The following is an 18,480-nucleotide window of genomic DNA, read 5'->3' as shown; positions in this document are numbered from 1 at the left end:
CATTTCTTACTCCCCTGAGTTCATAGACCTAGGTCTGACTTATGCAAAGTGCCCAGCCCCGAGTTTGTATGGAGTGCTCAACATATGGCAATTCCTTCCTCTCCTCTTCTTTCCTCCTAGAGTGACATAATCAGAATTTTGAATGGCTATGTAGTATCTTCTAGTCTACACAAGAGTTGGCAAACTTGTTCTGTAAGGGCAGACAGTAAATGCTTTAGGTTTTGCAGGCCATTGCCTCTTCTGCAACTGCCCTACTCTGCCCTGTAACATATGATCAGCCAGAGATAATACATAAATGCGGATGGCCATCTTCCAGTAAAACTTTATTCACAAAAACAGGCAAGGGCCATGTTCCAGTAAAACTTTATTCACAAAAACAGGCAAGGGCCAGGGTTTGGCCTGCAGGCCATAGTTTGCTGAAATGAGAAGAAGGGAAAGTGACTTAAATAGCTGTTAAAATAGGGGCACTTGAGTGGCTCAGTGGGTTAAGCGTACAACTTTGGCTCAGGTCATGATCTCACAGTTTGTGGGTTCGAGTCAGCTCTGTTGACAGCTTGGAACCTGGATCCTGCTTCAGATTCTGTGTCTCCCTCTCTCTCTGCCCCTCTCCTGCTCATACTCTGTCTGTCTGCCTGTCTGTCTGTCTCTCTCTCTCTCAAAAAATAAAAATAATAAAAACATCCAAAAAAAGAGCTGTTAAAATAATTATGGGAGAATACAGGCTTGAGCTAAGAGGCCAGCTGTAGGAAAGGAAAGGCATGAATACATTATGGGGAGGAGACAAGCAGCTACAGAAACAGGGGTAGGTGAACAATTCAAAAACGATCTCTACCTGGTAGACTGAAAGAGTGAGATATCACTGATGACAATGGAGCAGCTGGCAAAAGTTTGGATTCCACGAAGAGAAGAGAATGTAAATACAGAAGTACATCCCTTATCGCAAAGGGTCTTGACGCCCCCACATATGTGTAAAATTCGAAGGCAGAAAGAGGGCAGAAAAATGACAGTTCATGCAGGTTCAAACTCCAACATTTCAACCATCGTTACAGCGCAATATAATATTTCACAAGTGCTGTCTTGACTTGGCGTTAAGTTCATGGCTAACAACTCTCAATTTTGTTTTTTTTTTTTCCCAAGAAATTTGCTAGGCACCACTCCTACCACTTCCTTAGCAGGTCCCTACTCCCCAGGGCCACTAAGGAAACACCCAAACCTCCCCAAGGACCAGTTGTATCAAACAAGGAAGGACGGTATCTGGGCCCCAGACGCCGCAGGATATCTGAATTGTGCAATCCCCAGGAAGCCTGGGAAGCCCAGCTGCTCTCCCTGCAGTTGCTGAATATAAGCCAACTTCTACATTTCCAACTTGCTGCTACCCTCCCCTGGTGCAAACCCCCCCCACCACCACCACCACCACCACCCTCCTGTGGCCCTGGACAGTAGACTTCTCTCTCCTGTAAACAACACAGAGCTCTGCCTTTCATCCATCTAACTGTCACTATGTTGTGCCCTTCCATCAAAAGACTCTTTAAATCTGATCAGGCAGGCAGTTACCTTACAATTTTGATGTGAATGGTGGGGAGAGAAGAAGATATTTCCAAATCTGATTTCCCTGCAATTCCTATCTAGGTCAAAGAGTGGGTACCCAACACCACATCCACGGCACGGCGCTTGCCCAAACATTTCTGAACAGTTCTCCAAAGCAGACACACACAAACATTTGGAGAGAAAATTGAGGAGAGGAATTTGCCATTAGATTATCACAGTGCATCTGTTTTTAAAAGTCATTGCCACAGTGTTCCTGTCAGGAGGCTCTTCCCCTGAAATGCAACTGCAAATCACACCAAATGAGTTAACAGACTCCCCTTGCCGGCAACTGGAGGGAACTTTGTTTGTGGGTACTTTCCGCCCATGACTGTCACACGTAAATCACTGATGAGGGCTGTGAGGTCCCCTGGAAGTGAATTTGAGTGCTGTCCCTGCAGGATGTCCATTCCACGGGCATTTGTGATTTGCTCTCTGTAAAACTTGCTTCTTGCCATCTGTTCTGAATTTGTCACCCTTAGTTTACATTACCTAAAACTGTAAACTAGATTGACATTAAGCATGCAATTTAAGATTTTACTTCCATCAATAAATTCCCTCGTAATCACCAATTTAGACTTTATGTAGCTTCTCCCTGCTCTCCATCACTGGCCTCCTTAAATTACACTCTGGCTGCCCCTCACTTCTGTTTGCTAAGCTTTTCCTGAATCCCCCTTTACACTCTGTCCCAGCCCATCCCCATGCACATATTGCTGTCCACTGTTTACACTTCTCTTCCTTCATTTCTCACCCCTTTCTTTACTGCTGCCATCTTGCCATTTTCTTCATTTTAGATGTAGTATATTCAAAGACACTTCCCATTTCTTGATGTTGTCATTAAAATATATCCCCAAATGTTGACATCTGGGGTCTCCTCAAGTCCTCGTTGCTCTCTGAAAATGGAAGGTTTTCTCTCCAGAACTAACAGGCAGAGTCTGAACTTTGGAATCCTGGCCCTATTACTGACTGACTTGATAACCTTGGCCAAGCCTCCTAAACTCTGTGAGCCTCCGCTTCCTCATCTATAAAATGGGGATAAGAAAAATCACCCACCATAAAAGATTAAGGGAGATGTAAGGCATCTAACATAATGTCTGGTGCTAATTGGTGCCCAATAAAATGTTATTTATACTGTTTCTAACAATTACTTGTAATCTAATCCATGTTTGAATTGAGTTTAAGGTATGGCTTATTTACTATCTACAGAAAGGATTCCCAACGCTGTTATTTTTCCTAAAGAATTGTTTTAGGGGCACCTGGGTGGCTCAGTAGGTTAAGCCTCTGACTTCAGCTCAGGTCATGATCTCACAGTTTGTGGGTTCAAGACCCATGTCAGGCTCTGTGCTGACAGGTCAGAGCCTGGAGCCTGCTTCAGATTCTTTGTGTGTGTGTCTCTCTCTACCCCTCCCCTGCTCACACTCTGTCTCTCTGCATCTCTCAAAAATAAACATTGAAAAAATAATTGTTTCATTACTCCTTCATATTATTTTATTTCCACATGTATCTTACAAATCAGCGTAATTATAAGGTCAGCAGTACAAAAAGAAGCATGATATTTAATGTGAAATGACAACCCACAAGTTGGACCACAAACAGGGGTCTTTATTTTAATAACCATCACTGAAAGCTAATTTTGGAAATCCTGATAAATTACATCGCATTTTGACACTCCTTGGGGAACCACAGTCTGAACTCAGAAGACCCTGATTCAGTTATAGTGAAAGTGTTAATTTACACTCAGTTTGGGGAGGAGAAAACACCACCATCTTTAGGATTGCTTGTATCACATAAAGCAATTTAGCATAAATAGTATTTAATCTGGACTAGTTCCTTCCTTTTCCCATTCTCTAGAGCATGACCTCAAGTGCCATCCCAAATGAGGAGAACCGTTCCTGACGCCCCACAGGGCGACTAGAGTTGAGGGCTGTTCTGCCCTTTACCCAAGGCAGTCTGCCGACAGCCTGTGAACATATGATCTGTGAATCTTTCTTGGGACCCAAAAGGAGAAAAGTAATTTTTGTCTCAAGGCCCGCTGACTGCTTAGATTCACTCAGGACTGAAGCTTTGACTTGGCAAAAAAAAAAAAATCAGTCTTTGTTTTAAAAATACATATAACTTACAGCACCAAGATTAACCCTAAACTCCAATGTAAACAATAGATTTTGAGTGATAATGGTGTGGCAGCCTAAGTTCAACAGTTGTAACATGAAGAGTACAGATAATGCAGGAGGCAGTGAGCGAGTGGGATCAGAGGATATAGGGGAAGTCTCTGTACCTGTCATTCAATCTTGCTGTCAAAACTGTTCTGAAAACTAAAGTTTATTCAATATGCACACACACACACATACGTAAAACAAAACAAATCATCACAGTAAGAAATGTTCAAGGTAGAAAATTTAGGAAATATTCTAAAACTATATAAAGGATATAAAGGGGCGCCTGGGTGGTTCAGTCAGTTAAGCATCCAACTTCAGCTCAGGTCATGATCTCGCGGTTGGTGAGTTCGGGCCCCACATCGGGCTCTGCACTGACAGCTCAGAGCCTGGAGACTGCTTTGGATTCTGTGTCTCCCTCTCTGCCCCTCCCCTGCTCTCTCTCTGTCTCTCTCTCCCTCAAAAATAACAAATAAACATTTAAAAAAGGAAGAAAAAAAGAAAGGATATAAAAATGGCTCAAAATATACTACTACCTAAAGATAATTAACCATTGTTAATACTTTTAGTGCATTTCTTCCCAGAATTTAACGCCCCCCCCCCACACACACACACACGCACGCATGCACATCCCAGCATACTGCGAACTAAATCATGCACACACTTAGCTTATCTGTGCACAGACTTCGGGACCTAACTGGCTGTTGTCTTCCCCAAGATGAATCTCCATTACTTCACTCAATTCTCACAACAACAAACTATTGTATTCAAATGAATTAATGTTAGAGGCTTAATAATAAAATTAGGGAAATGTGTGCTTAAAGATAAGCAGAAACACTTCATTATTCTCAACCCACCCATCTCCCACTGATGTCTATGAATCTGATAGTCACATTAAAGACAGAATGGTTCGAATTCCCAAATATCTTCATATAGTTCCTTCCTTTAGTCTAACCCTCTGGTTCCCAAATTTCAAAGTGTACAAAGTCCCTGAGTGGTTTGTGCATTCATAAAACCATGTGTGTTATTCTTTATGGATGACTTAAAGTAGTTCTAAGCAGAATTTTGACTATAAGTAATCTCTTAATTAACAAATGACTTTATCTTGTATAATGTAATTTCACTGTATACAGACATGCATTTCTTTTTTCATAATGTATATTATTAAGTAAACTACTGTTTAATCAATATAATACAGACATCTTTCTATGTTATCAAATATTTATCTACAACATTCCTGATAATGACTGCATAGTATTCCCATCTATGAATATACCATAATTTAACCAACACTGAATTTTTTAATTTGTCTTAAGTAAAAACCCTCCCTTTATTAACTCCTTTTATTAACCAAAATGTGAGCTCAGCTCAAGGATAGTGTAAAAATACCCTACAATCATTCTGAAAACATTACCACAGCTCCATAGCCCCTTTCTCCATCTTGGAAACAGGACTCAAATAGAGACCAGCAACCCCAGGAAAACACAGAAAGATTAATTATATTTCAGGTTATTGCATCCTCCTGATAAAGGTACTTTCTCTTCCCCAGAGTATATAAATATATACATAAATCTAGTTTTTCTTTCTCGAGGGAATCAGAGGGGCAAATGGCATCAGCCTTATTATCATTTTTAAGAACTACAAACAGCATCATAAGGAGGGTCAGAGTCTGTCTTAGTTCAGGCCACAGTAACAAACACCATAGACTGGAAGGCTTAAACAGCCAACACTTACTTCTCATGGTTCTGGAAGTCTGAACTCAGGATGCCAGCATGCTTGAGTCCTCAGTGAGGGCCCTCTTCCTGGTTTCGTCCTCATGGGGCCTTTTCTTGGTGTGTGCATGCAAAGAAAGAGACATCTCCTGCTTCTTTCTCTTTTTTGTAACGACATTAACCCCACTATGAGGGGTCCACCCTCTTGACCTCATTATCTCTCAAAGGTGTCACCTCCAAATACCATTACACTGGAGAGTAGGGATTCAACATTTTCTTATTTGGGGATTTAGGGGAAAGGCAAACATTCAGTCCATAGCAGAGTCTTTATGCAATAATTGACTCAGGTAAAGATGGCCAACAGACGCTAGCGCCACTGAAGGAGAGATTGTTGAGAAAGATGATATTCACACGATCTCAAAATATCACCCTACGGTTGACTTATCATTTACAAAGCAGAAAGTGTCTCTTTGTAATGAAGAATTCATTGATCGTTATCTTTATCAACTGATTAACTTGGCACCACCAATAGTGAGAAACGTGGCATGAAATCACGTAAAAAGTGAACAGAGTGACATTAGCAAGATGGTAGAATAGGAAGCCTCAGAACCCCCTTCCCCACAGAGGCCTATGTTCAACAATAATACACAGACCAACTCCTTTCGTGAGAAACCTAGGAACTAGATAAGAGGCTCGTACACTCCAGGCAAGGATGAACCCTCCACGTCAAAGCCAGCAGGAAAGTCCGTGGTTGTCACTCACTTTAGTCCCTCCTCACATCCCAGCTGAAGCCATCCGTGAAAACTTCCACTCTCAGCTTTTCTCCAGAGAAAGAAAAGACTGAAACACGTCTCCAGTGTTCAGATGTTTGGCAGGGGAGGGTCTTCCTGAGGGATTACATTCTTCTTGTCTGAATCTAAGTTCTGACAGTAAAGGGTCCTGGTTTCATGCCACTGAGGACAAAGGCAAGGGTATGGCCTAACATGCACTCAATATAATCTCTCCCCTGATCAATATGGAACAAGCTGATGAAAACCCCAACCCTTGGCTTCTCCCAGGGAAGTGAAAGAGTTGGAGCATGCATCCAACATTCTGGCTGTTTCGGGGGGCTGCCTGAGGGCCTTGTTTCTTTCTCACCTGCCTCAGAATACATACAAAACCCAGCACGTTCTGCATTCCTGGGGGCCACGGAGAATGAAAGAGGGCTGAGGAGTTTGCTGTTTGTCCCAGAGAACACACAGTAAAGTAGACAGAGACCAAGAAAGCTCTCCTCAGTGAGGAAAGAGAAGAATGGAGCTTTTGTCCAATGTCTGGCTTTCCCAGAGGTTGCCCAAAGGACTAGTTTCAAGACAATGGACTTAGACACTGAGAGGATCTGGCATTCTCTAGGAGCCTGGGAGCCGCTGACAACAGACAAGAGCGGCAACAGTTTATAGCCACTCCAGAAAACCTTCAGTGCCACAGTTAGACACCAGAAAGAGGCAAAAGTTTGCAAACTCCTGGAAAAAAAGATAATGACAAAGAAACCACTCTAATTGGGAATTTACAGGCTTAAGTCCAGAGAAGACACATCCATCAAAAGGTCCGAGAGATCGCCAGAATTTCTGACCAGGCTGATTGGCGACAGTCTTTCACTGCACACTGTCCGCAAAGACTAGAGGGGACTGCCTTTCCAAAAACACAGATCACAACACAAACTTACAAAGCAGATGAAGAAAAAGGAAAGTACAGCTCAATCAAAGGAACAAAATAAAACTCCAGAAAATGACCATAGAGAAAGGGAGGTAAATGTATTACCTAACAAAGAATGTAAAATATCCATAATAAAGATGCTCGATGATCTCCGGAAAATGATGCATGAACAAAATGAGAATATCACCAAAATAGATCTTAAGGCAAAAACTGTCAGAAGAGACAAAGAAGGACGTTATACTATGATAAAAGGCCAATTCACCAGGAAGATGTAACAATTATAAATATATCTACAACAAACATAAGAACACCCAAATACATGTAAAAAGCATTAGCAGAACTGATGAGACAAATAGATAACAACACAATAATAGTAGGAGATTTCAATACTACTTTTAATAATAACTAGAACATTCAGACATAAGATCAATAATGAAACAAAGGACATGAACAACACTATAGACCAAATGGACCTAACAGATATATACAGAACATCTTACCCAATAGCAGCAGAATACCCATTCTTCTCAAGTGTGCACAGAACAGGGGCGCCTGGGTGGCTCAGTCGGTTAAGTGTCTGACTTTGGCTCAGGTCATGATCTCACAGTTTGTGAGTTTGAGCCCCATGTCGGCCTTAGTGCTGACAGCTCAGAGACTAGAGCCTGCTTCAGATTCTGTGTCTCCCTCTCTCTCTCTCTGCCCCTCCCCAAGTCACACTCTGTCTGTCTCTCTCTCACAAATAAATAAACGCTAAAAAAATTTTTTTTTTAAAAGTGTGCACAGAACATTATCCAGGATAGGTCACAAGTTAGGTCATAAAACAAGTCTTAACAAATTTTTAAAAGACTGAAATCCATCTCCACACATGATGGAATGAAACTAGAAATCAAGTACAAGAGGAAAACTGAAAAATTCACAAATATGTGGAAACCAAACAACACACTTTTGAGCAAGCAACAGGTCAAAGAAGAAATCAAAAGAGAAATGAGAAACTATCCTGAGAACAATAGAAACAAAAACAGAGCATACCAAAATTCATGGGATGCAGCTAAAGCAGTACTAATAGGGGAGTTTATAGTGGTAAATGCCTACATTTAAAAACATAAATAAGTGAAAATAGAAACAAGAAAGACCTCAGATAAAAACCAAGATTTATACCTCAAAGAACTAGGAAAAGGAGAACAAACTAAACCCAAAGTCCTTAGAAGGAAGGAAATAATAAAGATCAGAGTGGAAATAAATAAAAGAGAGAACAGGAAAACAATCGGGAAAAATTGACAAGACTAAGAGTTGGGTTTTTCAAAAGATCTACCAAATTGGCAAGCCTTGAAGTAGACTAACCAGGAAAAAAGAGAGAAGATTAAAAAAAATCAGAAATGAAAGAAGAGACATAACAACTGATGCCACTGAAATTTAAAAAAAAAAAATTGTAAGAGACTACTACGAACTATTATACTACTATAAGCAAGTTAGAAAACTTAGAAGAAAATAATAAATTCCTAGAAACATACAAGCTATCAAGACTGAATCATGAAGAAACAGAAAATCTGAACCGATCTCTAAGCAGAGAAGAAATGAAAGTCATAATCAGAAACCTCCCAACCAGGAAGAGCCCAGAACCAGATGGCTTCACTGGTTAAATCCACCAAACATTTAGCAAATTATCACCAATCCTCCTCAAACTCTTCCTAAAGATTGAAGAACAGTGACTACTTCCAAACTCATTTTATGAACCCAGAATTAATCACCCTGATACCAAAGTCAGACAAAGGGACTACCAATAAAAGAAAACTATAGACCAATATCCTAGGTAAATAGAGATACGAAAATCTTCAACAAAATACTAGCAAATCAAGTTCAACAGTACATTAAAATGATTATGTACCATGACCAAGAGGGATTTACTACTGGGATGCAAGGATGATTCAACATATGAAAATCAACGTAATGTACAACAGTAATAGCATGAAGAATAAAAATCACATGATCATCTCAGTAAACGCATAAAATCCATTCGACAAAATTCAACACCCTTTCATGATATAAACACTTAACAAACTAAGAACAGACGGAGATTATCTCAACATGAGAAAGACCATATATGAAAACCCCATAGCTATCATACCCAACAGTGGAACACCAAAAGCTTTCCTCCTAAAATCATGTAAGATTTCACTTACAAGAGGTGTCTACACTAGTCAAACTCATAGAAGCAGCAAGTGGAATGGTGGTGGCCAAGTGCTAAGGCAAGAGAAAAATCGGGAGCTGCTGTTCAATGGGTATAGAGTTCCAATTACTCAAGATGAAAAAGTTCCAGATATCTATTGTACAATAATGTGAATATAGTTAATAATACTGTATCTTAATAAATTAAGGGGCTAGATCTCCTGTTGTGTGTTTTTTATGACCTTAAAAAGAAAATTCAACATGACTGCTGTCTCATTTAGCTTGTTTGTATAACATGCTACCATAAAATCTCAATGGCAGACAACAAATAAACTATTTGCTTACACATCTGCAGATTAGCTGAGGTTCTACTGATCCAGGCAAGACTTGGCTTCAGGCTGTGGTTTCAGGTCAGGTCTATACATCACACAATTTTCTGAAATTGAAAATGTTTTTTTTTTTTCATGTTAATCTCAGAAGCACAAGAGAACAAGCCCAACTTCTCATGATATATCTGCTAGCATCCCACTGGCCTCAGCAAATCACATACAAAGACTTGGGTAGGAAATACGGTGCTCTAAGAAATATTGGCAAGGACAAGAGAAGAGTAGTGAAATATTTTTGAACAATAAGTCAACCTACTACAATCATCTTTGCAATATTTCTGCCAAACAAACGTCTAACCTGATTCTAATCATAAGTAAACAATCAGACAAATCCAAGATAAACAACATTCTATGAGATAACTAGCTTGGATCCTCAAAAAATTCTTTGACATAGAAAACAAACAGAGTAAAAAGATGAAAGAAAATTTTCTAAATGAAAAAGACTAAATGCACAACCAGAAATTTGATGAGATCCTAGAAAAAAAAGTTAAAAAAAAACTATGAATGGCATTTTTAGGGCAACTGGGGAAATTTGAAAATGGACTATCTATTAAACAACAGCACATGATTCTTATTAAATTCTTTGTGTGATAATGATATGGTGGTTAATAGCTAAACATCTTTATTTATAAGAGATCAATGCTAAATATTTATGAGTGAAATGTCATAATATCTGCAATTTATTTTCAAGAAGTTCATTAAAATATATGTATTTATATAGAGAGGAAAAACCGTAAAAATGCTTTAACGATTGATGAACCCAAGTAGAAATTATTGATAATCATTGTACTACTCATTCCTTTTTGATGAAGTTTCCATATATTTTTTTCTTTTAACTATATATATATATATGTATATATATAGTTAAAAGAAAAATGAAGGAAGGGTTGAATTAATTACCTTGAGAATTCACAGAAATTTTAACTCATCATGTTGAGGAAAAACCAAGACTCGTATACTGAATTAAAGAGATTGGGAGCTATAGAGGTATTAGCCAGAGGATTGCATAGTAGACCATTCAGTCTACCCCACGCTGGTCATAAAGAGCTCAATAAATCTAAAAGCAGTGGGGCTTGACACACAACTCGGCCAACTAGAACACTTATTTAGTGATAGGATTCATTTGATTTGGAGAAGCAATTATTACTAATGGTAGAGATAACTATATATTAGAGAAATATTTGTAGATGGAAATAGTTGAAGAATCCGAATATGGGACAATATAACCTCTAAGCCGATAAAAGGGAGAGCTGCAGGGACCACAGTAGTCTCACATCTGCTAATTTTACCACCTGGTATCCCTTGAAGCTTCCATTTGAATGGTCATTTCTCTACCCCAAGTTACACTTTCTGGAAATAAAATCTCCTCTGGTTTCTGTGAGTTATTTCTCTCAGCAAATGCATCCTTGAGCCAAATCAGAATTCTGCACCAAGTCCCCAGGAAGCACAGCTCATGTTTCTTGTTAATAAGTTTGATAAGGCTCGTTAGGAATTTGATCCTTTTCAAGCACCAAATTCTCACTTTTGCTTCTGGTCCCAGAAGAATTCATCTAGTGACCCTAGGATCCTGTTCAGGGAGGAGCAGGTGCAAAACAAGAGAGAACAAGAGCAAATGCCGACATGGCTGATAGGATTCGTATCCCTTGAGTGACTGTTTTCTAATAAACATACAGTAAATTCAGCAAGCGTTTCCTGTTCCGCCTTCTCTTTGGGGAACTGCAGTCTGTCCTGATGAGGAGTCTGCTCATTAATAAGAAGGAGAGTTTAAAGATTTTGTATTGCTTAACTCCCATTTTTCTACAAAAAGGAGAAAGTCAGTATTCCAAATGGGGACGTGTCAAGTAGAAAATAAATTTCACCTCAAGGAGTCTGTTCGTTGAAACTTCAGGAGCTTCCCTGGCGGTTCCTCTTGTAGAGGGCAGGGGGAAGCCAAAGAAAGAGGCAGTCACCCCAGATGGGTATGTAGCAGCTTTCATAAGCAAAGGAACTTGCACGCAAGGTTTATCTGGCCATCGCAAAATGAGTATATTTTGGTACCACCATCCAGAATCTGAAAAGTTTATATAGGAGGCAGTGGCTCCCACTGTGAGCACAGTGAGCAGCACTACATTTCAAGGACAGGGGAGAGGGAGGAGCCTCGTTTCCCTGGGTCCTGTTCTTGGGTCCACCAGCAGTCATGGCCTCTCCATGACCTCCTTGTGACCAGCTCTTACAATCTTGCATGACCCCCCCTCTTCCGCAGTGGGCCCTGAACAGTCAGGAAAGGATTGCATTAGCAGGGAGGCAGCTCATTTGGCAGCTAGCCGGCTGACTGGAAGCAGATAGCACAGCGACAGTATAGGCACGTGCAAGAGAAAACAGAGATTAAGATAATGATTCCCAAAATAAGTAACCATTTTTCCCACCAAGAATCCCGGGTCTAAACTCCTGATTTATTAAGTACCCTAGACTAGGGGTTGGATCAGTCAGGACATTTCACTTGTATCCTTGTGTGATTTAATAAAGATACACATTTGCACTCATCAGGTAATGAACACACATTCTGTTTGGATGATGGCACAGGTGCCTCCATGGGAAGCAGTAATAAAGTCCAAGGTCATCCTATTTTGGAGAACAGATTTTCTCCCTAGAGATATTTGAGTGTTCAATAAAGACAGGTTTTGCCAGCTATCATTTAAGACTTGCTGGGTAAATTTAGTAAGAGCTTCTATGTGTCCTCCAGGCCAACGGAGGGGACAAAGACAGCAGCCAAATAATCGTACAGTAGAAACCTGAATGTGCCCATCTGGCCTTAAGAAAGAGGTTTGCAATATTTGTTCCATGGGGTGGATTCTCCCCTACACCTAGGAAAAATCCAGGGTGCAGTGGTCCAACCACCCAGGTGGAAGCGATAGTCAAAGGTTTGTGCTACACACACACTGGGTCCCATTTGGGGCCACCCAATAAACACCCAGGCAGCACAACCAGTCAGTGCCAAACTACTCACTCTCCTTTAAAGTGGAGGAAGGATTCCACATTTCCAATGATATCCATTCCATATTCCTGGTTCAACTGAGTTGGTTCTGTTTCGAGTGATTTTTTTGTTCCCAGCATAAGGGTACCTGGGTGCTCAAACGCCCATAAACTGGATGAGCTGCATGAACCTATCCCAGATCTGAGCAGAGCTACCATGGCTCTTATGGTAGTATTTTTAGGCCCCTTCCAGGAAGAAGTTTGGTGGGTTGCCTGTGTAGTGTGGTTGAGAGAAAAGAACACCTGCGCTTAGTGTTACTGATAGAGTGTGCTGCAGGCCACATTTCTGGGTCAGTATGGGTAATATCAGGTAAATTAAGACTACTAGTACAGCTTGTTCTTAATGTATGTTTAGGGCCTTCCAAGCCCCTCTCCAGAATGGTAACACCCATCATGGCAATCCTGATGAGCTAGAAACGGACAACGGCACACACATCCAACAGTTGGACTGATTCCTTTGCCAGGCATACCAGTGGACCCACTATAGAAAGGTATTACCATCAGGTGCCCATCCCGTGACCAGATAGCACAGGAGCAGCAGGAGTCTAAGGCCCAAAAGACAGATGTTTACTAGGAACTTGTACGTGAAAGTCTTCTCCTCCTGTAAGAATTACATTTGTGATCTGATCCTGAGATGTTGATGTGGCTGCAGCTTTAGGAATTTGACCTGGGTCTGCATACCATACATATTAGCTGGGGGAAGCAGTACCCCCACCTCGTCCCCTCTTTCAATGATCTTTCATTCCAGGTGTAGTGTGTTTCAACAGGTCTGGTTTGCAGCCAGACAACAAGATCCCAACGGAGACTGAGCAGTTTCACCTCACCCAAGGATGGGAAATAAGTCACCCATCTCAGCAGGACATCCCACTGCAAATTTCAGTAGATAATGCCTTTCCCAGGTGTGATGCCATTTGGTGTTCTCAGCAGCACAGCACATTGATCCATGGTGAGAGACAGGGCAATGGCTGTTTCCTTTGATTTCCATACTTGCGTGGTGTTGGTTGTCCTGGCAAGCATCCCCCGTCTGGCATATGGGACAACAGGTTCTACTGGTGATCATTCAAAGGTATTAGAGCCTGGATAGTTCTTTAGTCCACACAGCCAAGATGGTTCTGCTGCTTTAATATTCCATTTTTTCTTTCTATCAATGTTACTGCTTGTGGGTTGTAGGAGAGATAGAACCTCCATTCAATGTCATGTTCTTTTGCCCAGTCTTGCTTATTGTGATCTTTGAAATGTGACCCCTGATGATTGTGCATTCAGCGAGGGTGTCCATACATGGTACTCAGTTTCTCTAATCCCCTAATGGCAGTAGCCAGGTTGCATGGTTATGGGGAGAAACTTGCATTAGACCAGATGCAGTATCCACACAAACCAAGACAAATTTAGAACCTCCCTCAAAGGGAAGGGGCTGCTGTAATGAATTTGCCAGTCCCTCATTCTTGATAATTCCAGTGGATGGTCCCAGACTCATTGACAGTTGCCTTGAGTGTCGTTTAGAACATGCAGAACATTCAGAACATTAACCAAGTCACCGAATTCCAAAGGAAATCCAACATCCTATGCTATAGCGGTTATGCTATGGCGGCTGCCCTTTTCTATACACTGAAACTGTTGTATCTACTGAAGGGTCTGTTGGTAGGGCTTATACCCCAGTGAGGACATCAGCTTCCTATTTACCAGGGTTTGTCAGTGCCTATGAACCGGGACATGGAAGACCGTAAGGGCTGCCTCAGTTACAGGCAAACTCAAATATCTTTTTACATATCCTGACCCCAGAAGGGGATTATTCATGATCATCCACCTGGAGGCTTCCCATTATGCAAGCCATAATGTTAATCCCTTCAGAACAACCCAATTTTCCCATACCACATGCTGGGAGCAGACTGGAGTACCTTAGCTTTCATTCCTGCAGTGAATGTGGCTCAGTCAGGACCTTCAAAGGACAGGGGTATAGATGGCCTGATTCATTCCCAACTCCATTAGGAATTGCTGTACCTCCTCTACATTTCCAGGATCCCACAGACCTAGAGAGATCCTTTTCACTGGGGCAAGTGTCCCTGAAGGCTAGAATAATCCAATCCATAGTGGAATGACTACCTTGGATCCCCTAAGTGCCATGCAGGTGCTGCCAGGGACCAGGGTGGGTGGGATGTTGGCCATTTTCTCTGCTTCCTGCCCCCTAAAATGTCATTGCCCCATATAGCGTAGCTGCACTAATCATGCCTGGATACTTTCTCTGGCCTTTTGCTGGAATTTGGCATCTATATCAATAATCTCAGCAGGAATATATCTTCCATTATGAGTGTTTCCTGAGTTGGGGACTCTGCCTTGCTGGCTGTGGTCGTTGCTGCTGTGTTTTTGCTTTACTTTGTAATACGGGTCAGCTGGCACAAGGCATTTCATCCATTTCACTGTCAATCACAGAATCTTCCTTTTCACTCTCCTCCTTTCCCAAGGATCCCACCTGCCCCTACCATCCCTGAGGTTTGCATGCTCCAGCAGAGGTCTCAGGGATGCCATCCTATTCAGGGCAGGTGATTCCCATGCCCCCAGGTATAGGATGCAGGCCAAGATTGTCCCCAGGAGGTGACCAGAGGTTTTAACTGAGCTCACTATTCACAGATTCCCCCCAAAATGAACAAAAAGTGATGGCTCTGGTTGACAGTGGAGCCAGATGTACTGTATCCAGGACATGGTAACCCTCAAAAGTTTTCCGGCCCCCTCAGTGCCATGAAGACCTCGTCCAACAGAGTCACATTTTGGTTTATTTAAGCTCTGGTAGTAAAATTTGCTTTAAAGTCATTCCTTAGCTCTTTCTTAACCTTTGTCTTCAAAGGCACTTGAGTTGTACTACTCACTTATGAGAAGTATCCATTTGGTCAGAGATGAATGTATCTATAAAGTGAAGTCGGACTACTTCTAGTTTTTTCATTCCTTTATTCTTTTAGCCCCTTATTTATTTATTTATCCATTCATTGGTTGAACCCTCTTCTGCCCCAAACATTTTTATCAATTTTAGGTAGTCTCTGATAGTGATTCTAAAAACCATAGCTTTCAAAAAAAAAATGGGGGCTTCTCTTTCAGATGGGGCCACAACCAACAAAAATCTCCTTCTCTCTCTCTCTCTCTCTCTCTCTCTCACACACACACACACACACACACACATACACACACACACACACATTTTCTAAGGTCTCCTTTGATTGACAAGCCAGCCAAGTCCACATAAGTCCTCTTAGGGCAAGATGTTCCTCCAGACCAATACCAAGTCTATCCCAAACTACAGGGTTTTACAGTCTTCATCACTCCTTGTAGTCCAAGGAAACAGGACTAGACCATCTAATTTGGTAAAGTAGACACTTAATCTGGCAGTTTTTAACTCCAGCTGAGACATCTAAAATCCTCTATAGAAATCCCAAGTGTTACTCTATACCTTAGAAAACTGTCTTGTGTCTATTTGCTTTCGGGAAAAAAATAAGCCTTCCTTCTCAAGACTAGGAACAGACATGGGGTATCTTGGTGGACCCAGAAGGGGTGTGGAAATTCAAATGGACTTGCCTCCACCGTGCTATCTTCAGGGCCCTTCCATATTCTGTTAAGAAGAAAACTATAACCAGAGGAATCCTGGGTAATGGAACCGTGTATAAAATAACTGAAGAAAACAGTCTTTGGGCTCAACCGTTCTGAAGTTACAGAGGAAAATGGCTAAAGAGCTTAGATTCACAATATTATTGGAGAGCAAAGTGAAGATTAGAATTGACACTCATATTTCTCATATTCTTAGTCCCTTGTTCCATATTCCCTACCCCTCCTCCTTTTTCAGACTTTGTCCTTCATTGTAAGTATACCTATGGCAAAATCAAAAGAAACCTGACATCAATCAATGTGTACGAATTTGACCTTCTGCCCCCATCCATTCCTTTATTTCCTCTATAATTGTTTCTTTAAATTCTGATTTCTCTAATAAACTTCTGTCATCATCTACCTCTAAATACAACATTCTTCAGACCAAATATTGATGTGCTGCCCCTTATTCAGTACCATTAGAATGGTTAATCACTTTTTAATGAACAAAGGAAACAGGCAAAACAATATTTTCCATAGTCCTTCAATTTTAAGAGTATCTGAGATTTCACATGATTGAACTGCCTTACTGTTCTAATATCACTAATTCTCCTAAATAAACATAATGAAAGAGAGGGAACGTTATGTAAATATCTGTGTATGTTTGAGAAGTGTGTATAGATCTGTGGACATATGCATGCATACACGTATACACACTAGATGAAAAAAACACATTTTATGAAATCTGTGGGTAAAAATAAGCATAGTAAAGCCAAAGAGGATATCATGGCATCGCTGCCTTCTTATTCACCACCCAGAGGATGCATGGGTGGCTCAGTTGGTTGAGCATTCAACTCTTGATTTCAGCTCAGGTCATGATCTCACAGTTCACGGGTTCGAGCCCCATTTCAGGCTCTGCACTGACAGTGTGGAGCCTGCTTGGGATTCTCTCTCTCTCTCTCTCTCTCTGCCTCTCATTCCCCACCCCCTTTCTCTGAAAAATAAATAAATAAATTTTAAAAAATATTCATCACTCAGGACACCAAAAAAACTAGATTAAAATATTTAGGGTTTAGAATTATGCTAATTACTATTTATTACCACATATTTTAAAGTATTTGTGTATAAAAGAAACCTTCCTTAATATACCAAACATACTGTAAATCACAAAACTTGCAGCATAAATTCAGACTTCCTAGGAAATATTACCTTGAGACCTTGAGTTTTCTGATTAAAAATTTTAGTCTGTTAAAGCCATAGCTGCTCTGACATTCCTAAAAAGTGAAAAGAGGTGAAAAGAGGGCAAAGGGATGTTTTTCTGGAACACAAGAATTCCTCTGAAAACTAATGCTTTGAAAATATATGAAAAGCATTCCGGTCTTATACATAGACAGTGAAAGTGGATTTGGATTATATAAGCATAAGAAAGGACAATGACAGATTAAAACTCATTAAAATTAAATCAGCTCATTGTGTATCCTCAGCTGAAAGGAAAATTATTCTTTTGTAAAAACACGTATGCTCCTTTTTCCCCCTTTACGTGCAATAGTCCAGCAAGACATTTCTCAGATATATTACTGTCTATTCCTATTTCTATAGTGCTGTATTCTACAGAAAAAAAAAAATAATTATAACAACCATGCGAAGGCATCCAGCCATCCGGGACACATAAGAAACTTTGTGGAAGAAACTTTGACCATCATCCACCGGGCTGAAACAAAAAGCAGGCAACACTGTCATCGCAGTCTCTGTGGGAGTTTTATGTAGAATTCTAATTAACCAACACTCATTTTCTTTTCAGATATCGAAAAAAAACAATCTGACGAAGGTTCCTAAGGAATGTGGGAGGAAAATATGAATTTATATGTGGCATACATTAGAAGGGGCTCCCTGCAGATTCTTCAGGAGACCATTCGAGCATCGGTTTAAGACATTTCTTCAAGTCATGAAATTGAAATGCCACTCATCAGAAATCGAACCCCTTGGAAAATATTGACTTACAAAACAGAAAACGGTAGCATTTCAGTGTCTTGGGATTGATAAGAATAAAGTATGGATAATAAATTTTTGAAGCGCGAATCCCCTTTGTAAGTCCCTATTTAATGGCCATCCCCTCATGAACTATAAGCCCCAGGAAGGACATGACGGTGCTGGTTTATTCAATGCTCTTTCCCCAGGGTTAGCACCATGGCTAGTGCCCAGGAGGTA

This window comes from Prionailurus viverrinus, chromosome A1 (genome assembly GCF_022837055.1).
Source record: "Prionailurus viverrinus isolate Anna chromosome A1, UM_Priviv_1.0, whole genome shotgun sequence".
NCBI lineage: Eukaryota > Metazoa > Chordata > Mammalia > Carnivora > Felidae > Prionailurus > Prionailurus viverrinus.
Note: the sequence above shows the minus strand (reverse complement) of the source record.